Raw genomic sequence first — 23,389 nt, forward strand, 5'->3', positions numbered from 1 at the left:
GGGTGTAGTAATGACCTTTATTTATTTACTTCAGCAAAACAGAAAGCTTTTGACATAGGAGCTGACGATAGTCATGACCCCAACTGTTTAATACAGGATATCAGTGGGTAGGATTGCCCTGGTGTGTAGGAGCAAAAGTAATATAGAAATAGCATTAACTGTACATACTGTATTTATTACCATGTCTTTATTTTCTGTTCAGTGGAGAATTTCTGATAGGAGCGGCTGTTGCAAATTTGTACCTCCTCCCAGTTCAAACTAGGGTGGCTTGAAGAATCTTTTGTTCAGCAGAAAATGGGAAACTGCTCTGTAGGGTATAAGAGTTGATAGGCAATAGCTCGCTTTTAAATAAATAATACAGAGTTTGCAGCAAATTTATTTCTTTAAGTCAGGAATAATCATTCAGCATGGATCACAGAGAAGTTAATGACAGTATTAATTCCAAGAAAGTAACTTGTAAAGTTTCCACAGAAAACCAATAATGCTGAGGACTGGGTGTGTATTAGAATTCAGTGAAGGCGGGCCAGGAGATTGATTAAAGATGTGAAAGTAGGAACCTGTGCTTACTAGAAACAGAAGGGCAGACTAGAAGGGCTGCCTTAGGTACGTAAGAAGAGAAAGGCAAGTGATTATAAATACAAGTCCCTCACAGAGACAGGATTTATGATAAACAATAAGCAAATGGCTGAGGAATTAAACAAATTCTTTGTGTCTGTCTTCAGAGAAGAAGACATAAAATATTTCCCAAAGAGCCTCTACAAATGAAGAAATCAAGTAAATAACTTTAAATCTAGGGATATGAAGGGGCCTGAAAAAATGGATAAATTCCAGAATTTTGAAAGGGGTGACTGCAGTCATGAAGATAATCATCCAAGATTCTATACATTCTGGACTGGTTGCTGCAGCTTGGAGGACAGCAAATGTGCATTCATTTCTTAAGAAATGAGAAAGACACAGAACTACCAGTTTGTTAACCTAACGTTCGTGGTAGGAAAATTGCTAGAATCTATAATTTAAAGTTGTGACGCCAAAACACCAAGAAAGAAATGATCTGATTGATCAGAGTTAACAAGCACTTTTGAAAGAAAAGTCACATTTGATGAATCTACTGGAGTTCTTCAAGAATGTGTCTGATGGAGTAGTTGAGGAGGAACCAGAGATTGAGCTGAATTCAGATTTTCGGATAGTCCCCCCAGGAGGTTGGTGAACAAAACGATGGAATTGGGATAGAGTGATTAATATTCTGGTCTGGAGCAAGTTGGCTAGCAGATAGAAGATAAAGCGTAGGAATGAAGAAATGGATCTTTCTCAGCCTTGTTGGATGTGGGGTATCATAACCTTCGGTGCCTGATCTCAATTAGTCACAGTCTGAGAAAACAGAACATAAAACCTTCACACCTGTTGAATACATAAATCTAATTGGGAATGTGTTAGTGATAAGGATGCAAAGAGTCTTTAATGTGATATATGCACAAGGTAAGTTAACAACAACATGGCAAATGGTGTATAGTGTGGGGAAAATGTGAGGTCATACACTTTGGTTGAAAGTAACAGAAATGCTGAGGATTTTTAAAAAAAATGGTGAGTGATTGGAAAATATTGGACATTCCCAATCAAAAACTAACTGTAGGTGTCACATAGAGTGTATGCCACTAAAAACTAACATGCAGGTATAGTGGGCCATTATGAAGGCACACATATGTTAACCTCTATTGAAAGAGATCACTTATGTATTACTTATTTAAAAGTGAGCTATTGCCTATCAACTCTTATACCCCACAGAGCAGTTTCCCAGATTCGTCACCACTGTTGAAAGAGGATTTGAGGCTCATAACTTTTGTGTTTCTTTTGTATTTTTTTGCCTGAACTTGTGATGTGTGATTCCCAAAGGAAAACTCAGATCTTTTTATCGAACAACCCCACTGAAAATGCAGTAACTCCTTGCCCTATTTCTGAGACAGGCTTGTGTGCAACTTGGAAGGGAGCATACAGGTGGGGTCCCTGGTTTGAGAAGTGCATTGAGAAACCTGGACAAACAACTGCAGTGAACTTTGTACACGTAGCGAGCTCTGTGCAATTGTGGTAGAAAAAGATGAGTTGATATTGGAATTGGTTTAGGGTAGTAGATCAAGTCACTGGCTTTGCCTGGATGGTGCTGAATTCCTCCAGATCCTTCGTATGTTGCTGGAGACAAGCTCCCTTGTGAGTTGGGAAGTACATGGCCAGCATGAGGTTATGTGAAGTTATCCACCTTGTGCACAGAACAGAAAAGGTAATGGTGAAAAACTGGGTAATGATGATGTTCAGAGGGACCAAGATGTCCTTGTAGAAAATTTACTGAAAACCAACAAACAGATATGGCAAGCAATTAGGAAGACAAGTAGTATGTCTTGGGAAGGTGAAAAGTCTGAAGATGGATAAGTCAACTAGACCAGTTGGACTACACCTCAGGTTTCTGAAGGAGGTAGCTAAGGAGATTGTGGAGGCATTAATAAAGATCTTTCAAGAATCACTAGATTCTGGGATGCTTCCTGAGGACTGGAAAATTGATGATGTCATAGAAACATAGAAAACCAATAGCACAATACAGGCCCTTCAGCCCACAAAGCTGTGCCAAACATGTCCTTACCTTGGAAAATACCTAGGGTTACCCATAGCCCTCTGTCTTTCTAAGCTCCATGTACCTGCCCTAGAGTCTCTTAAAAGACCCTATCGTATCTGCCTCCACCAACGTCACTGGCAGCCCATTCCACATTCTCACCAGTCTCTGCGTAAAAAACATACCCCTGACATCTCCTCTGTACCTACTTCCAAGCACCTTAAAACTGTGCCCTCTCATGTTAGCCATTTCAGCCCTGGGAAAAAGCCTCTGACTATCCACACGATCTATGCCTCTCATCATCTTATACACCTCTATCAGGTCACCTCTCATCTTCCGTTGCTCCAAGAAGAAAAGGCCGAGTTCACTCAACCTATTCTCATAGGGCATGCACCCCAATCCAGGCAACATCCTTGTAAATCTCCTCTGCACCCTTTCTATGGTTTCCACATTCTTCCTGTGGCGAGGTGACCAGAATTGAGCACGGTACTCCAACTGGGCTCTGACCAGGATCCTATATAGCTGCAACATTACTTCTCGGCTCCTAAATTCAATTCCACGATTGATGAAGGCCGATACACCATATGCCTTTTTAACCACAGAGTCAACCTGCATATCAGCTTTGAGAATCCTATAGACTCAGACCCCAAGATCCCTCTGATCCTCCACACTGCCAAGAGTCTTACCATTAATACTATATTCTGCCATCATATTTGTCCTACCAAAATGAACCACTTCATACTTACCTGGGCTGAACTCCATCTGCCACTTCTCAGCCCAGTTTTGCATCCTATTGATATCCCGCTGTAACCTCTGACAGCCCTCCACACTATCCACAACACCCCCAGCCTTTGTGTCATCAGAAAATTTACTAACCCATCCCTCCACTTCCTCATCCAGGTCATTTATAAAAATCACAAAGAGTGGGGGTCCTGGAACAGATCCCTGAGGCACACCACTGGTCACCGACCTCCATGCAGAATATGACCTGTCTACAACCACTCTTTACCTTCTGTGGGCAAGCCAATTCTGGATCCACAAAGCAAGATCCCCTTGGATCCCATGCCTCCTTACTTTCTCAATAAGCCTTGCATGGGGTACCTTATCAAAAGCCTTGCTGAAATCCATATACACTACATCTACTGCTCTACCTTCATCAACGTGTTTAGTCACATCCTCAAAAAATTCAATCAGGCTGATAAGGCACGATCTGCCTTTGACAAAGTCATGCTGACTATTCCTAATCATATCATGCCTCTCCAAATGTTCATAAATCATAAATGTTCATCTTCACCATCAACTTACCAACCATTGAAGTAAGACTCACTGGTCTATAATTTCCTGGGCTATCTCCACTCCCTTTCTTGAATAAGGGAATAACATCTGCAACCCTCTAATCCTCCAGAACCTCTCCTGTCCCCATTGATGATGCAAAAATCATCACCAGAGGCTCAGCAATCTCCTCCCTTGCCTCTCACAGTAGCCTGAGGTACATCTCGTCCAGTCCCGGAGACTTATCCAATTTGATGCTTTCCAAAAGCTCCACCACATCCTCTTTCTTAATATCTATATGCTCAAGCTTTTCAATCCACTGTAAATCATCCCTATAATTGCCAAGATCCTTTTCCATAATGAATACTGAATCAAAGTGTACTTTAAGTACCTCTACTGTCTCCTCCGGTTCCATACACACTTTCCCACTGTCACACTTGATTGGTCCTATTCTCTCACGTCTTATCCTCTTGCTCTTCACATACTTGTAGAATGCCTTGGGGTTTTCCTTAATCCTGTCCACCTTCTCATGGCCCCTTCTGGCTCTCCTAATTTCATTCTTAAGCTCCTTCCTGCTAGCCTTATAATCTTCTAGATCTCTATCATTACCTAGTTTTTTGAACCTTTCATAAGATTCTCTTTTCTTCTTGACTAGATTTTCAACAGCCTTTGTACACCACAGTTCCTGTTCCCTACCATCCTTTCCCTGTCTCATTGGAACATACTTATGCAGAACGTCACACAAATATCCCCTCAACATTTGCCACATTTCTGCCATACATTTCCCTGAGAACATCTGTTCCCAATTTATGCTTCCAAGTTCCTGCCTGATAGCTTCATATTTCCCCTCACTCCAATTAAATGCTTTCCTAACTTGTCTGTTCCTATCTCTCTCCAATGCTAAGGTAAGGGAGATAGAATTGTGATCACTATCTCCAAAATGCTCTCCCTCTGAGAGGCCTGACACCTGACCAGGTTCATTTCCCAATACCAGATCAAGTACAGCCTCTACTCTTGTAGGCTTATCCAGATATTGTTTCAGGAAACCTTCCTGAACACACCTAACAAACTCCACCCCATCTAAACCCCTTGCTCTGGGGAGATGCCAATCCATATTTGGGAAATTAAAATCTCCCACCATGACAACCCTATTATTATTACACCTTTTGAAAATCTGTCTCCTTATCTGATCCTTGATGTCCCTGTTACTATTGGGTGGTCTATAAAAAATACCCAGTAGAGTTTTTGACCCCTTCCTGATTCTAACTTCCACCCACAGGGACTCAGTAGACAATCCTCCCATGGCTTCCTCCTTTTCTGCAGCCATGACACTATCTCTGATCAACTATGCCATGCCCCCACCTCTTTTGCCTCCCTCCCTGTCCTTTCTGAAACATCTAAGGCCTGGCACTCGAAGTAACCATTCCTGACCCTGAGCCATCCAAGTCTCTGTAATGGCCACAACATCATAGCTCCAAGTTCTGATCCACGCTCTAAGTACCGAGTTATTCCACTCTTCAAGAAGGGAGGGAGGCAGAAGAAGGGAAATTATAGTCCTGTTAGCCTGACTTCAGAGATTGGGAAGATGTTTGAGTCTATATATTAAGGATGAGGTTTCGGGGTACTTGGAGGCACATGATAAAGTAAGCCGAAGTCAACATGGTTTTCTAAAGGGGAAATCTTGTCTAACAAATTTGTTGGAATTTTGTGAGGAAATAACAGGCAAGATAGATGAAGAAGAGTCAGTGGATGTTGTTTATTTGGATTTTCAGAAGGCCTTTGACAAGTGAATGTGAAGGGGCTGATGTTGGAACCACTTCTTTTTACATTGTATGTCAATGATTTGGATCAAGTTTGTGGCCAAGTTTGTGAATGATATGAAGATAGGTGGAAGGTCAGCTCGTGTTGAGGAAGCAGGGGTTCTGCAGAAGGACTTAGATAGACTGGAGGAATGGGAAAAGAAGTGGCAGGTGGAATATAATGGAAAGAAATGCATGGTCATGTTGTTTGGCAGAAAGAATAAAGGCTGGTCTATTTTGTAAATGGGAAGAAAATTAAAAATCAGAGGTGTAGAGGGACTTGGGAATTCTCATGCAAGATTCCCTGAAGGTTAACTTGCATTTTGAGTCAACAGTAAGGAAGGCAGATGCAATATTAACATTCATTTCTAGAGAACCAGAATACAAAATAAGGATATGATGTTGAGACTTTCTAAGACAAATGGTATATAAAGGGTAAGAAAGAGTCAAGGGTAGATATAGGACCAATACAAAATGACACTGGAGATATGGTAATGAGAGATGCAGAGATGGCAGAGGAACTGAATGCGTATTTTGCATCAGCCTTCACAGTGGAAGACGTCTGCCGTACACCGGACATTTAAAAGTGTCAGGGAAGTGAAGTTTGTGCAGTGAAAATTATGACTGAGAAGGTGCTCAGGAAGCTTAACGGTCTGAGGGTGGATAAATCTCCTGGACCTCATGGAATGCACCCGCGGGTTCTGAAGGAAGTAGCTAGAGAGATTGTGGAGGCATTAACATGTTCTTTCAAGAATCTATAGACACTGGCATTGTACCAGGTGACTGGAAAATTGTAAATGTTACTCCACTATTTAAGAAGGGTGGGAGATAGCAGACAGGAAACTATAGACCTGTTAGCCTGACGTCAGTGGTTGGGAAGTTGTTGGAATTGATTGTTAGGAGTGAGATTATGGAGAACCTGGAGGCACATGACAAGATAGGCCAAAGCCAGCATGGTTTCCTGAAAGGAAAATCCTGCCTGACGAACCTACTGCAATTCTTTGAGGAAATTACAAGCAGGGTAGACAAAGGAGATGCAGTAGACATGGTGCACTTGGATTTTCAGAAGGCCTTTGTCAAGGTGCCACACATGAGGCTGCTTACCAAGATAATAGCCCATGGAATTACAGAGAAGTTACTAGTGTGGGAGGAGCATTGGCTGGTTGGCAGAAAACAGAGAGTGGGAATAAAGGGATCCTATTCTGGCTGGCTGCTGGTTACCAGTGGAGTTCCACCGGAGTTGGTGTTGGGGCTGCTGCTTTTTACAATGTATGTCAACGATTTGGACTATGGTATTAATGGATTTGTGGCTAAATTTGCCGATGATACAAAGGTAGGTGGAGGAGCAGGTAGTGTTGAGGAAACAGAGAGCCTGCAGAGAGACTTAGATAGTTTAGGGGAATGGGCAAAGAAGTGGCAAATGAAATACAAATGAAATGGAACGTGTATGGTCATGCACTTTGGTGGAAGAAATAAACGGGCAGACTATTATTTAGTTGGGGAGGGAATTCAAAATGCAGAGATGCAAAGGGGCTTGGGAGTCCTTGTGCAAGATACCCTAAAGGTTAACCTCCAGGTTGAGTCAGTTGTAAAGAAGGCGAATGCAGTGCATTTATTTCTAGAGGTATAGAATACAGGAGCAGGGATGTGATGTTGAGGCTCTATAAGGCATTCGTGAGACCACACTTGGAGTATTGTGTGCAGTTTTGGGCTCCTTATTTTAGAAAGGATATACTGACATTGGAGAGGGTTCAGAGAAGATTTACGAGAATGATTCCAGGAATGAAAGGGTTACCGTATGAGGAACATCTGGCAGCTCTTGGGCTGTATTCCCTGGAGTTCAGGAGAATGAGGGGGGATCTCATAGAAACATTCCGAATGTTAAAAGGCCTGAACAGATTAGATATGGCAAAGTTATTTCCCATAGTAGGGGATTCTAGGACAAGAGGGCACAACTTCAGGATTGAAGGATGTCCATTTAGAACTGAGATGTGGAGAAATTGCTTTAGTCAGAGGGGGGGTAAATCTGTGAAATTTGTTGCCAGGAATGGCTGTGGAGGCCAAGTCATTGGGTGTACTTAAGGCAGAGACAGATAGGTTCTTGATTAGCCAGGGCATTAAAAGGGTGTGGGGAGAAAGCAGGGGAGTGGGGATGACTGGAAGAATTGGATCAGGCCATGATTGAATGGCGGAGCAGACTTAATGGGCCGAATGGCCTACTCCTGCTCCTATACGTATCTTATGGTCTTATGGACATTGGTCAAACTACACTTGGAGTATTGTGAGCAGTTTACATCCTCTCATCTAAGAAGAGTTATGCTGGCATATGCTTAACATATGAGGATCAGTTGATGGCTCATGGACTGTACTCACTGGAACTTAAAAGAATGAGGGCGGGTCTCATTGCAACCTATCGAATTTTGAAAGGTCTGGATAAAGCAGAAGTGGAGAGGATGTTTCCTGTGGTCGGGGACCCTCGGACCAGAGGGCAGACTCAGAACTGAGGGACGTCCAATTAGAACAGAGGCAAGGAAAAATTTCTTTTGCCAGAGGGTGACGAATCTGTGGAATTCATTGCCACACTCATCTACGCAGGTCAGTTCATTAGGTATATTTAAGGTGGAGGTTGATAGGTTCTTGATTAATCAAGGTGCCAAAGGTTATGGAGAGAAGGCAGGAGAATGGAGTTGAGAGGGGTAGAAATCAGCCACGATGGAATGGTGTAGCAGACTCGATAGGCCAAATGGCCAAATTCTGGGTAGTCCTGATCTCAGAACTATGTAGGAAAACAAGAATCATTACTACTTAGTACAGCATAAATTGTGTGTCAGGTCTGAGATCTTGATCTTCATACATCCCTTTACTCAGTTGATCAAGAGCTGAGTGGCACACTTGGGGCAGGAGTAAGCTAGACTCTCAATGGCTGCCTTTGCTGACAGGTGACTCCCGAGGTATGGGAAGTGATGCACAGTTTGAGGTGAACTGTTATTCACTGTGATGCTGGGCTATGAGGGCAAGGTGGTAGAGGACCTGGGTCCTTTGGGTGTTGAGTGTACGGCTCAACCTCTCACATCTTTCAGCAGTGAGTGGACTTGGACTGATCGATAGTTGTAGTTCACTGTTCAACACTTTGCCGTTTCTCCCCAGTGCAAATGCTTGCTGTGTTTTGATGTATTTTGTGAACTACTGAGTAGATAGTGGTTCTTCTGTCATGTAATTGCTGATAAAGTAAACAAACCTAGAAGACTATAGTTTAAATTAAGAGCTACAATAAAGTAAAACAAATTAAAATCAGAGGCTAAACTCAACTTTCCCTGGTACATTGCTGTATAGCTACTGATTGTTGACGAGCTACTGGCCAGGACAAAATGCTTTGATCTATCCCTCCAGTAGTATGTTTCAGTTTGCCTCTGTCGACGTGGATCTCTGTACTAGTCTTGTCCAGGGGGATCCCACTTTAGCTGAACCCATTAGGATTTGCTACCTTTCTTCAAAATGGATACCTATGGTTTTGGATGTGGCTGTGATCATCTGAAATGGGAGTTGTTGAATAATTATAAGTGATTTACTAGAAATTATTGGAAAAAGTTCTGAAGGACAAGATTATTCAAGGATAATCAGCGTGGCTTTATTAAGGGGAGATGCTGTCTAATTTGAATGAATTTTTCAGAGACAACTAAGTTGTATAGAAGTTTCTAGAACATCACAGCACAGGACAGGTCCTACGGCCAATGACATTGTGCCAACCTTTTAACAAACCCCAAGATCAACCTAATGGTTTCCTCTGACATAACCCACCGTTTTGCTTTCATCCATGTGCCTATCTAATCTCCCTAACATATCTGCTTTCACTACCTTCCATGTAGCCTCTACTCTGTTAAAAACCCACCTCGGACATCCCCCTTTACTTCTCTATAATCACCTTGAAACTTCCCTCTCTTATTAGCTGTTTCTGCCCTGAGAACCAAGTGCTGACTGTCCTCTTACCATCTCATACACATCTACATAGTCTCATTCTCCTTCCCTCCAAAGGGAAAACCCCGAGCTCACTCCACCTTTCCTTATAAGGCATGTTCACGAAGACGTCAGATGTGTTCTCCAGTGCAGGCAGCATGTGCAGTGTGTTGATGAGGGTAACGTAGCTGGTGTGTGAACTTCCCGATGCTCATGTTATTGCAGAGGATTAAATCCACCAGTGTGACCCTCTGTTCCCTCTGACCCATGTGTTTCTTCAACCTCACCTCAAGTACATTTACACAATTTGTTTCAGTCTCTCCCTGCGGGAGGGAATTCTACGATTCCACCACTCTTTGGGTAAAGAAGTTCTATCTACTGGATTCTGTAGATCTGAACATAGAACATATGAGGGGTGATTGATAAGTTCGTGGCCTAAGGTAGAAGGAGTCAATTTTAGAAAACCTACACATTTATTTTTCAACGTAGTCCCCTCCTACATGTACACACTTAGTCCAGTGGTCGTGGAGTTATTAACTTTAAACTTTCTGCATAAGCACTTAAAGAGTTGAACTGCATGGGCATGTAACGAGAGCCGTATAACTCATCTCCTTCTACATTACGCCACGAACTTATCAATCACCCCTGCTGTGGGTACTTCCTGGAGGTCCAAGATCCGTCTGCTCCACGACCGCTGGACTAAGTGTGTAAATGTAGGAGGGGATTATATTGAAAAATATATGTGCTAGGTTTTCTAAAATCGACTCCTTCTACCTTAGGCCACGAACTTATTAATCACCACTCGTATGTTCAGCCCCTCATCTCTGTGCCAACCATGATGCCAATGACTTAAATACCCACACGTGGCATGTATTCTTCCAAGCCTGCTTTCTCATGTGTCTGTCTAAATGCCTCTTAGACATCCCTATTGTATCTGCTTCCACCACCTCTTCTGGCAGCCCATTCCAGTCACCTACCACTTTTTGTATAAACAAATTGCCCTGTAAATCTTCTTTAAAATTCCCCAAAACTATGTCTACCCTAGCAGAAAGGTTTATGACTGTCCACCTTAGCTATACCTCTCAGCCTGTGGCATCCAAATTTATTGAACCTCTCCTTACAGTCTCCAGCCCCTTGGTATGAACATTGAATTCTCCAACTTCTGGTAATTCCCTCCCCTTCCCAGTTTCACTCTGCCCCCTCACCCAGCTGCCTATCACCTCCCTCATGGTTCCGCCTCCTTCTACTACCCATTGTGTTTTCCCCTATTCCTTCTTCACCTTTCCTGCCTATCCCCTCCCTGCTTCCCCTCCCCCACCCCTTTATCTTTCCCCTTACTGGTTTTTCACCTGGAACCTACCAACCTTCTCCTTCCCACCCTCCCCCCACCTTCTTTATAGGGCCCCTGCCCCTTCCCTCTTCAGTCCTGATAAAGGGTTCCGGCCCGAAACGTTGACTGATCGTTTCCATGGATGCTGCCCGACCTGCTGAGTTCCTCCAGCGTGTTGTGAGTGTTACTCTGCTTACAGCTGATGTTCTCTAATTCAAGCAGCAACCTCTTATACACCCTCTCCAAAGACTCCACATCCTCTATGTCATGACCATAAGACACAGGAGCAGAATTAGGCAATTTGGCCCATCGAGTCTGCTCCACCATTCAATCGTGGCTGATCTTTTTCTCTCCTCCGCAGCCCCAGTTCCCGGCCTTCTCCCTGTAACCTTTGATGCCGTGGCCAATCAAGAACCTATCAATCTCTGCCTTATATACACCCAATGACCTGGCTTCCACAGCTGCATGTAGCAACAATTTCCACAAATTCACCACCCTCTGGCTAAATAACTTTCTCCACATCTCTGTTTTAAATAGATGCCCCTCTATCCTGAGGCTGTGCCCTCTTGTCCTAGACTCCCCAATGGGTAACATTCTTTCTACATCTACTCTGTCTAGGCCTTTCAACATTCGAAAGGTTTCAGTGAGATCCCCCTCATCCTTCTGAACACAGACTCAGAGCCATCAAACGTTCCTTGTATGATAACCCTTTCATTCCCAGAATCATCCTTGTGAACCTCCTCTGAACCCTCTCCAATGCCAGCACGTCTTTTCTTAGATAAGGAGCCCAGAACTGTTCACAATACTCAAGGTGAGGCATCACCAGTGCCTTAGAGAGCTTTAGCAGCATATCCCTCCTCATATATTCTAGACCTCTGGAAATGAATGCTAACACTGCATTTGTCTCCTCCACCATTGACTCAACTTGCAAGTTTATCTTCAGGGTGATCTGCACAAGGACTCCCAAGTCCCTCTGCATCTTAGATTCCTGGATTTTCTTCCCATTTAGAAAACGGTCTGCACATTTATTTCTTCTACCAAAGTGCTTGACCATGCATTTTCCAACATTGTATTTCATTTGCTACTTTTTTGCCCATTCTCCTAAACTGTCTCAGTCCTTCTACATCCTACCTGTTTCTTCACACTACCTGCCCCTCCACCAATCTTGCTATCACCTGCAACCTGGATACAACATCCACAGCATCCCCTTTATCAAGAAAGCCATCTAGTCTATCGTATAAATCATTTATATACAGCATAATAAAAAGCGGTCCCAACCCCGACTCCTGTGGAATGCCACTGGTCACTGGCAACCAACCAGAAAAGGAGCATTTTATTCCCACTTGTTGCTTCCTACCAATCAGCCAGTGCTCTAACCATGCTAGTAACTTTCCTGAAATACCATGGGCACTTATCTTGGTAAGCAGCCTCATGTGTGGCACCTTGTCAAATGCCTTCTGAAAATTCAAATATACAACATCCACAGCATCCCCTTTATCTATCCTACTTGTAATCTTCTCCAAGAATTTTAACATGCTCATCAGACAAGATTTTGCCTTAAGGAAACCATGCTGACTTTGTCCTATCTCGTCCTGTGTCACCAAGTACTCCATAACCACATCCTTAACGATTGACTCCAGTATCTTCCCAACCACTGAGACTAGGCTAACTGGTCTATAATTTCCTTTCTGCTGCTGCCCTCCTTTGCAGTGACCAGAACTACTCATAATTCTCCAGGTGTGGCATGACCAAAGCTTTTTGTCTTCATTTGATTTCAACAATCGGTATTCCATCCCAATTAAAGTACCAGTGACCAAAGACATAATTCGATCCTTTGAGCAAAGATCTTGATTCATGATTTTTCCCTGCACTCCCCAAACCATGCCCAGGATTGCAAATGCCCATCTATTTTCTGGAGAACTCAATCCGCTGTCCAGTTTAAGCTGTAAAAGTTCTTTTAAAGTAGTTGCAAGGTTGGAGAGATGAAAGTGTTGTGGTTTTTCTCTTATTGACTTGTGTCCTAATAGTTTGAGACTTTCTTTGCCTGTTTTCTGTTTGCATGAACTTCAAACTTAATTCTGTGGCATGAAAGCCTCAGGAGGCTGAGTGTTTGAGAACCACTGCTGGGGTGTGCAAAGTGAGGCATTGTTCACTGTTGTGTTTTGATTCCACCAGTAAACTGCTCACTTGTGTAAATGTGATCAATGTAAAGCTCAGTGGGTATAGTAACTCAGACAGGAAGCCGTGGTGACATCATACTCCAAGGCTATGAGAATAAAAGTTAAGGTTAACACTTCATTTTTGTAATGAGTGGAGCACAGATCATTTATATCAAAGAACATAAAACCCACCACTCTTTCTGTAAAACTCTTGTTCTGCACATCTCTCTTGAACTTCCCCCCCCTTACCTTAAAAGCATGTCCTCTCGTATTAGACATTCAGAGTCAGATCAGGATTATTATCACCCTCTTATATGACACAAAATTAGTTGTTTTGTGGCAGTACTACAGTGCAAAGAGAAAGTCACTGAAAGTGACAAAGTAAATAAAAAATGAGAAAGGAAAGGAACAGTGAGGTAACAATCATCGGTTCATGAACATACAGAAATCTGATGAAGAAGCTTCTCTTAAATTGCTGACTGCTGGTCTTCAGGGTCATATACCACCTGCCAGGTGGTAAAATGTTAAGAGGGCATGTCAGGATGTCCTTAGCGATGGACGTCACTTGGGGCACTGCCTTGTAGAAATGTGCTTTTGACCCTGGGTAAAATACTCTGGTTGTCAACTCTATCTACGCCTCTCATAATTTTATAAACTTCTATCAAGTCTCCCCTCAGCCTCCGGTGCTCCAGAGAAAACACCCTGAGTTTGTTTCGAACACACAACAACCTGCTATTTGTATACCTAGACTACACCTCGTCCCACCCTGCTACTTGTAAAAATGTCATCCCCTTTTCTCAATTCCTCCGTCTCTGCTGCATCTGCTCTCAGGATGAGGCTTTTCTTTTTAGATTGAAGGAGATGTCCTCCTTTTTTAAAGAAAGGGGCTTCCCTTCGTCCACCATCAATGCTGTCCTCAACCACAGCTCTCCCGTTTCACGCACGTCTGTTCTTACCCCATCCTCCCACCATGCTACCAGCGATAGGCTTTCTCTTGTCCTCACCTACTGCCCCACCAGCCTCTGCATCCAGCACGTAATTCTCCGAAACTTCTGCCATCTACAACTGGATCCCACCACCAAGCACACCTTTCCCTCCCCCACAGGGTTTGCTCCCTACATGACTCCCTTGTCCATTTGTCCCTCCCCACTGATCTCCCTCCTGACACTTATCCTTGTAAGTGGAACAAGTGCTACATCTCACCCCTCTCTCTGCATTCCGCAGGGATCGCTCCCTACACAACTCCCTTGTCCATTCGTCCCCCCATCCCTCTCCACTGATCTCCCTCCTGGCACTTACCCTTGTAAGCGGAACAAGTGTTACACATGCCCTTACACTTCCTCCCTTACCACCATTCAGGGCCCCAGACAGTCCTTCCAGGTGAGGCGACACTTCACCTGTGAGTCTGCTGGGGTGATATACTGTGTTCGGTGTGACCTGCTGTATATCGGTGAGACCCGACGTAGATTGGGAGACCATTTCACTGAGCACCTATGCTCCGTCCACCAGAATAAGAGGGATCTCCCTGTGGCCACCCATTTTAATTCCACTTCCCATTTCCATTCCGATATGTCCATCCATGGCCTCCTGCACTGTTGGGATAAGGCCACACCTAGGTTGGAGGAACTACACCTTGTATTCCATTTGGGTAGCCTCCAACCTGATGGCATGAACACTGATTTCTCAAATTTTCAGTAATGCCTCCCCCAACCCCCCCTTCACCATTTTCCATCCCCTTGTCCACCCCTCGCCTCCCTCTGATGTTCCTGCCCCACCCACCTTTCTTCTTTCTTCCATGCCCTTCTGTCTCTTTCACCAATCAACTTCTCAGCTCTTTACTTCATCCCTTCCCCTCCCAGATTCACCTATGGCCCGGTGTTTCTCTCCCCCTTCCCCCACCTCTCAAATCTACTCCTCAGCTTTTTTTCTCCAGTCCTGCTGAAGGATTTCAGCCCGAAACATTGACTGTGCTTTTTCCATAGATGATGCCTGGCCTGCTGAGTTTTGTGTGTGTTGCTCTGAGTTTGTTTAATCTATCCTTATAAACCTAGCCCCTCTAATCCTGTTAAACCTCCTTGTGCCTTCTCCATAGCCTCCTCATCCTTCTTCTAATGGGCTACCAGAATTGAAAATAATTCTCCAGATGTGGTCTAACCAGTGTGTAATAAAGTCACAACATAATTCTCTGACTTTTGAACTTTTGATAATAAATACAAATGTGCCATAAGTTTTCTTTACCACCCTTTCGATTTGTGCAGGGGTGGTGGGATATAGAGTTGGTTCCCAAGATCCTTCGGTATATCATTGCTGTTAATGATCCTGATATTACTCGTGTACTTTCCCTTGACCTGTGATCTTCCAAAGTGCAGCACCTCACCCTTGTCTGGATTAAACTGCATCTGCCATTTCTCTTCCCAGATTTTCAAATTCTTTCTTCTTTAGATGTTTCCCTCTTCCACCTATCACCTTCCTACTTCTCACTTCATTCCCTTGCCCCACCGCCCCACCTTCCATCTCACCTGGTCTCGCCTATCACCTGCCAGCTTGTACTTCTTCCCTCCCCCACCTTCTTTATTCTGTCTTCTACCACCTTCCTTTCAAGTTCTGGTGAAGGGTTAAGGTCTGAAAAGTCAATTGTTCACTCCTCTCCATAGAAGCTGCCTACATGCTGAATTCCTCCAGCACTTTGGTTGAGTTCCTTAAATCAAGTCTCCCTCATCTCACTCTCAGCTGAGGGTCAAATAACTTGTGGAGCCTTTGATACAAAGAATGGTGGAATTCTCATCAACATTACCAAAAGACATCATCTGATTTCAGTCAGATTATTGAAAGTGTGAGCTTGCTGTGCACCGCTTGTCGTCTGTGTTTGCTACAGGATGTCTGTGACTGCCTTTCCAAAGCCCGATATTGGCTGTAGTACCCTGTGACGTGGTAAAGAAAGGAATGCAATGTGGACCTTTTCAGTTGCGCAGTCTAACCACCTTCATCCCACTCTCTCAGATGTCTGATACCAGAAAATAAATAAACAGTGGGGACTACATGGGTTCTGTTGCTATAGGCAATTCAGTTAAAAAACATTGTTTAGTTTTGGACTCGGGACAATCAGAAATACTAACCAGATGGTGAGTAGGTTTAAATTATGTATTCATAGAATCTGAGACATTTTCCACAAAGGAGGAGCCCACTAGTGTCACACTTGGAAAAAAAGACTAGCTCCACTTTCCAGCTGTGACCACAGGCTCGGTCCTGTTCAGTACTTATTTATGCACTGATACAGCATGGAGTGGGTCTTTCTGCTCCTTCGAGCCACGGCACCCCAGCAATCCCCGGCAAACCCGATTAACCCTAACCTAATCACGGGACAATTTATAATGACTAATAAACATGCCTGGTATGTCCTTGGACTGTGAGAGGAAACCAGAGTAGCTGGGAAAACCCACGCATTCCACAGGACTCCTTACAGGATGGCGCCGGAATTGAACTCTAAACTCCAGAGTATTCCGAGCTGTAATAGCATCACACTATGCTACTGTGGTGCCAATGATACTAACGATTTTTAAATGAGATCATGGTTTCTGCTTCTATTCCCCTTCAGACGGAGAGTTCCAGACCGTGCTTCCCACCAGGGTGAAAATATCTCTCTTCAGCTCCCCTCAAAAGCTTAGATTTTTTTTTACTTTAAATCTATGCCTCTCCACCCACCCTGATAAATCCTTAAAAGATGAATTCAGAGGTGGTCCTTCTATATCTTGATAGCAAGCTGGAGTTGGCTGGCATGAACACCTGTGGAGATTGAGAAGGGCTTGGTGCCAGCCTGCAGGAACCATTCCTTATGTGCTGCTGCCTGGTTTGCAATTCTGGAACCAGATCTTTCCAACTCAATGGATGATTCATATTTGCCCTATTAATCAAGCTGGATGACTTGCTGCTGTTTGTGTTCAGACTTCCTGGATTGAAAGATAGGGTTTAAATTGTTGCTTGTTTGTAATGTCTTTTTGAGTTTGAAATGTGACTTTCCTCATCCCTTTTTACAGCTGACAGTTTGTATCATTTGGTCATTTGAAGCACGTCTATAGAACATTTACGAGTTTAGATCATTTGCTTAGCTTGGTTAGTTATCAGAGTTGTGGAAAATAAAACAAGTACTTAATCTGCAGTTGTACAAGATGCTAGTGAGGTCACATTTGGCACCTCGTGTTTCTTCCTCCCCTCCCTTAACTCTACTTCTTACCTTTTTTTCCAGTCCTGCTGAAGGTCTTGGCCCGAAACGTCGACTGTTTACTCTTTTCCATAGATGCTGCCTGACCTGCTGAGCTCCTCTAGCATTTTGTGTGTGTTGATTGGAATATTGTGCTTGGTTTTAGACCATGACTATGAGACATAGAAGCAGAATTAGGCCATTTGACCCATCGAGTCCGTTCTGTCAATTCATCATGGCTGATCTATTTCCCTCTCAAACCTATTCTTCTGCCCTTTCCCCCATATCCCTTCATGCCCTCACTAATCAAGAATCTATTAAGCTCTGCCTTAAATATACCCAATGGTTTGACCTCCACAGCCATCTATGGCAACAAATTCCACAGATTTACTACCCTCTGGTTAAAGAAATTCCTACTCATCTCTGTTCTAAATGGACGTCCATCTATTCTGGCATTCATTCTTTGGGTCTATTCTGTTTCGTGGGTGTCTGTGAAGAACAAAAATTGTAGGTTGGATATTGTATACAGATATTGAATGGAGCCATTGAACTTTTGAACTATTGATATTGGCTGGATGCTGAATGACTCGGGATAGCTATCTTGATTTACTGAAGTACTGAAATTTAACAGTAGAACTTTGCAACCGGGCTATCAATACCATGAATCCAAACACGTCTTTGCATTTGTAAATCTGCCTTGGGTTGCTATCAGGCGACATGTGCAAAATTTAGAAATAAAAAAGTAGCATTCACGGGCTCAATGTCCGTTCAGAAATCGGATGGCAGAGAGGAAGAAGCTTTTCCTGAATCACCGAGTGTGTGCTTTCAGGCTTCTGTACTTCCTTCCTGATGGTAACAATGAGGAGAGGGCATGTTTGCAATGTTATCTGACTATGTATTGGCTTATATGCTGTGTTTGTTTTTAGCAGCTGTTTCCTCACCCTAGCTCTCATTGGTGACACTTCCACCTCTGTTTGTAGGCGTAGTACTCTTGCTGATGTAGCCACCCTCTGTGAGTGAAGGAGCAGGATCTTCACATCTGGACTCTATCCAGCTGTTCACATACGGTCACTGGCTGATCGTGTCATTCCCTCACTGGTCAGGTGCACCGGGACCAATTGTTGGACCCAACCCTTAGCAAAGAGAGTTCCCTCAGCACAGAACAATAACAGTGGCCAATCGAGCCAACAAGTGAGCAGTGGATCTACATTTTCTTTTTTATGGAAATCTTCAGGCTAAATCTCTCAGTTAGAGTGACAAAGAGACGGCAGGTGCTGAAATCTGGGGCAATGAACAATCTGCTGGAGGAGTTTGGAGGGTTTTGACCCAAAGCCTTGTCAATTTCTTTCCAGCTCAACCCACTGAGCTCCTGCAGCAGACTGTTTGTTGTGCTTAATCCCTCAGCTCTTTTAATGAAGTTATGATCCTGATGTACTGTTCCACTAACTATTAGGATTCGTTACTAAACAAGGCAATAACTTGCTGCTTTTGCATTTTACCCGGCATTGACCCTGCTCCCGCTGGACAATGTGCCTCCAGCGGGTGTGTGTATCTCATCTACAAAGGACGAACACTTCAGTTAAGTGGATGAATATATCCTGAGTTAGTGCTAACTAACGAGCTGCCGGCACATACCTACCATCTTGCAACAGGAGGTTTGCATGTCAGCTGCTGACAGATTTCAAGACTAATTGTGTGAAAACAAAGGCACTTCTTCGTAATCTAATGGTGTCAGGTATAAGGCTATTTCAGCAAGACTTTCTTTGGATGACTGGTGCAACAGACAAATATCATTTTCCAACATCTCTTGAAAAGATAATTATTATAATGGATTTTGTATGGTGAATATAATTTCAAAATGTGCTAGAGGAGTAACAGATGATGTTAATGGTTCTAAGCTGAGAAACAATGTGTTAAACAGGATTATCTGGCCTTACAAATAAATGAACATCTGTGCTAACGCTGAGTTTTAGCCAGACAGACGGAGAGGAGAGGACAGTAGGATTCAGAGCAGATAGTCTACAGGAGGCAAAGTTTGTGTAAACAGCAGGCAGCAATAAACAGTGTACAGTATGTACTGAAAAGGTGTGGTGTGAACGCATTGTATCCCCATGCGAATACCTAGACTGACCTTACGTTAGACACGTAGTGGCCACTTTATAGGGCACTTCCTGTCCCTAATAGAGTGGTTACAGAGTGCATCAGTGTGGAATTCTGCTGCCGTAGCCCATCCACTTCAAAGTTCGAGAAGCTGTGCTTTTAGAGATGCTCTTCTACACACCACTGCTGCAATGCATGGTGATCTGAGTTACTGTCATCATCCTGTCAGCTTGAACCAGTCTGGCCATTCTCCTCTGACCTCTCTCATTAACAATGTGTTTTTGCCTGCAGAACTGTCACTCACTGGGCTTTTTTAAAAATCTTTTTGCACCATTCCCTGTAAACTCTAGAGACTGTCGTGCATGAAACATCCAGAAGATCCAGATACTCAAACCACCCCGTCTGGCACCAAAAATCATTCCATGGTCAAAGTCATTTAGGTAACATTTCTTCCCTATTCTGACATTTGGTCAAATTGGCTGATTAGGTATTTGCATTTTTGGCCAGGTGAACAGGTGAGCTAATAAAATAGTCACAGACTGTACTTTCATATTCTGCTATGCTATAACAGAGACTATGTGACCCATCAACACTATGTTAGCCCTCAGAGAAGATCCTTTGATTTCTTTGTAACCTGTTCTGTTTCACATGCTCAACAGCCCTCCACTGGTTCCCCCACTACCCATCTACATCGGGGATAACGTACATTGGTCTATTCGCCACCTGCGTGACTTTGAGATGCAGGTATAGGAAGGATCCGCAGCACCTGAGGGCACCCACGTAGTCACAGGAAAAGTGTACAGGCTCCTCACAGACGCTGTCGGAGGTCAGCACTTGAAACTGGGTCGTTGGATCTGCGTGGCAGCAGCCCCACCCGCTGTATCATTCCAATGAGCGCACGGCTAACTGTGCAATGTTGCGTGAGGCCTGTTCTATATAAGAACATAAATAATGTTGTTCAGTTCCAAACTAAGTAACCAGCATGTTCAGACAGATAGGAAGGTTGTAGCATAGACCATGACACATAAACCACAAGAACTTGCATGATTACTGAAATGGAGGAACTGGACGCAGTGGGAAGATCTCCACACTCTGTCTGTCACAGGGCTGGCAGTTCTGATGGCACACACTACTACAGAGAAAGCTCCTGATGATTTAGACAGTGACTGTCTGAAAAGCATGGATGGCACAGCTTGGAGCAGAACAGGAGAGGAAATCAGACAGACACTTTGAAGTGCGTGGTAAAGAAACATTGCAGTGGCTGAAGTTGCTCAGGCTGCAGGCAATTTGAACAGCAAAGACCACCACATCAAACTAAATATTTTGCTGTAAATGACGGTACATTGCAGGATACTGGAACAAAAAGACAGCAGCAGCAGGAACCAGTATTCCTTCTGTGGGCAGCAGGGTCAGCTGGAGAGTACATTGTGGAAGCAAAATGCCTTAAAGAACATTTTGAGGAACAGTAAAACATATGATCAGGTATTAAATCAAATGGTTAAGGAGAGAGAAAAAGGCCCTCCTGTTCACTGAGGTGAGCCTCAAGCTCCAAGCTCCCAAATCACACAGCCTGCAAAATACACATGACATTCCCTTACTGAAGTAATTCAGGAGTTGACAATCTTTCAGCTAATGAAATTGCTAAAAGCTAGAGATAGAGTGCAAGAAGAGAAAAATTGAGCAAAATTGTCAGGGATTGTAGAGACACTCAAGGAGTTATCAAAGCATTGGAAGTTTGGTGAACTGCTGGACCAGGTATTGTGAGGCATGTGGGCTTCACGATAACCAAATTAAATTAGGATTACTGAGTAGGCCTCATGTTTGAATACATTAGCATCTTAGTGAAGGTGGCAGAAGGAAGTGGAGAAGAATTTTGTTTGGCCTTAGCTCCAGTTACACAGGTGACTCATGGTAAGAGGCTAACGTCAGGTGCCTCACCTCTGAAGCAGGTATAATGCCACCTGGGCTCCGATACTGCTGTCCCTGAGAATGTACTCAGTGAAGAAAGCAAGATGCTGCACTTTCCACGGAAATAGTCACATCGCAACAGCGCGTGAGTCCAAAAACAAAGTGGTGTCAGCGTGGTGCTACCACTACACATAGGTACAAAGGGAAACACTCCCTCATCAGAGAACGTCGCCAGGACATGTACAAAATACTGATAACAACACTGCAGGGAGTGAACAGGTTATACACCATTAATACATAGGCAGAAATAATTGTCGGCTACTAGACTTCAAGTCTATGGCCAGATAATTGGCAACCAGTCTGCATGAAAACTGAAAATGAAAAGACTGAAGATGCTGGAGACCAGGCTATGCAGAACCTGGGAAGGAGGAAATAGAGGTCAAAGAAAGGTTCTGACAAAGAGTCTTCAAGCTGAAGCTTTAACTCTACCTCTCTTTCCATGGATTCAGCCCAAGCTGGTGAGTGTTTTCTGCATCTTCTAATTTTATTGCCCGTAAAAATTAATACAGGAGTGGACTGGTTGGTAGGGGGGAAAAATTAGTAACTCATCTTTAGCAAAATATATATGGGAACAGGAGTGGACACTGTTGACCATGTCTGGCACTGCTACGGACTTGTCTTCAATTGTGCATTTTTTTTGTAGTAAGGTCGTACGTTTGCATGGTACTGTATAATTGTAAGTATAATTTGGTGCAGATTTATGTTCTGTTTATGTCTGCGAGTTGGATGCTGCGAGAAGCAGGTTTTCCATTGTACGTACCTGTACCTGTACCTGTATATTGACTTGACTTGGACAACCTTGTATTGTGTTGTCTCACAATTAACAGGTAGAGCTGCTTATGCTGGTAGTGAATTACAAAAGCATTCAAACTCTATAAGAAAGGACATTTGAAAATCAATCAACCAACTGTGCATGAAGCAACACGGAAGGCTTTGAGTGTTGCTACAGACTCCAGTATCTGCAGTCTCTCCTAACTGCAAGAACATATTTTAGGATCACACTCTTTTGTTTGAGCAGCAGCTTCAGAAACAACAAATACGGCAAAGGTACAAAGTCGGGGAGTTCAGAGAAGATTTACGAGGATGATTCCTGGAATGCAGGGGCTAACATATGAGGAGCGTCTGTCGGCTCTTGGATTCTATTCATTAGAGTATAGAAGAATGAGAGGGGATCTCATAGAAACGTTTCGAATGTTGAAAGGGTTGGACAGAGTAGATGTGGAAAGGTTGTTTCCCTCGGTGGGTGATTCCAGGACAAGAGGCCATAGTCTTAGAATTAGAGGGTACCCAGTTAAAACAGAGATGAGGAGAAATTTTTTTAGCCAGAGGGTCGTGGATTTGTGGAATTCGTTGCCACATATGGCTGTGGAGGGCCGATCATTGAGGGTGTTTAAGGAGGAGATTGACAGGTACCTAATTAGTCAGGGTATCAAGCGATATGGGGAAAAAGCCGGAAATTAGAACTAGATGGGTGAGTAGTTTAGCTCATGGGGGAGCTGCGGAGCAGACTCGATGGGCCAAATGGCCTACTTCTGCTCCTTTGTCTTGTGATCTTGTGATGATGATCACAAATAGCTGAAACTACTGATGACAAAGGATGGGTTGTTGTGGATTACATTGCTTGCTTTAAAGGGAATGCACTATGTGACTGACGTGTCAGGAAATGTTGTAATGCAGTCTTGAAATCAATTGGAAAGGGTCTTGAAAACAACTGGAAAATGTGTTGAGGCTCAATGGAACAAAATGCTGGGTTCGTGCACTCAAAGATGACAAATCTCACAGCAGGGAGAGGAAGGATGCCAACAACATAAGAAAGAATTGCAGGACATTACTTGGTATCAGCAAGTCAAGGCCAGGCAGGATGAGGGTCCCACCGGACTTTGAGGAGTCTGTTCCTATTAGAAACACTGTCTCTTGTTAATGAACACATTTTACTCAAACAAACAGCTTTATAGGGGAACCATCTGTACTTCGATTTAAGTCTTAAAACACACCGTGAGTGAACAAAAT

This window comes from Mobula birostris, chromosome 19 (genome assembly GCF_030028105.1).
Source record: "Mobula birostris isolate sMobBir1 chromosome 19, sMobBir1.hap1, whole genome shotgun sequence".
NCBI lineage: Eukaryota > Metazoa > Chordata > Chondrichthyes > Myliobatiformes > Myliobatidae > Mobula > Mobula birostris.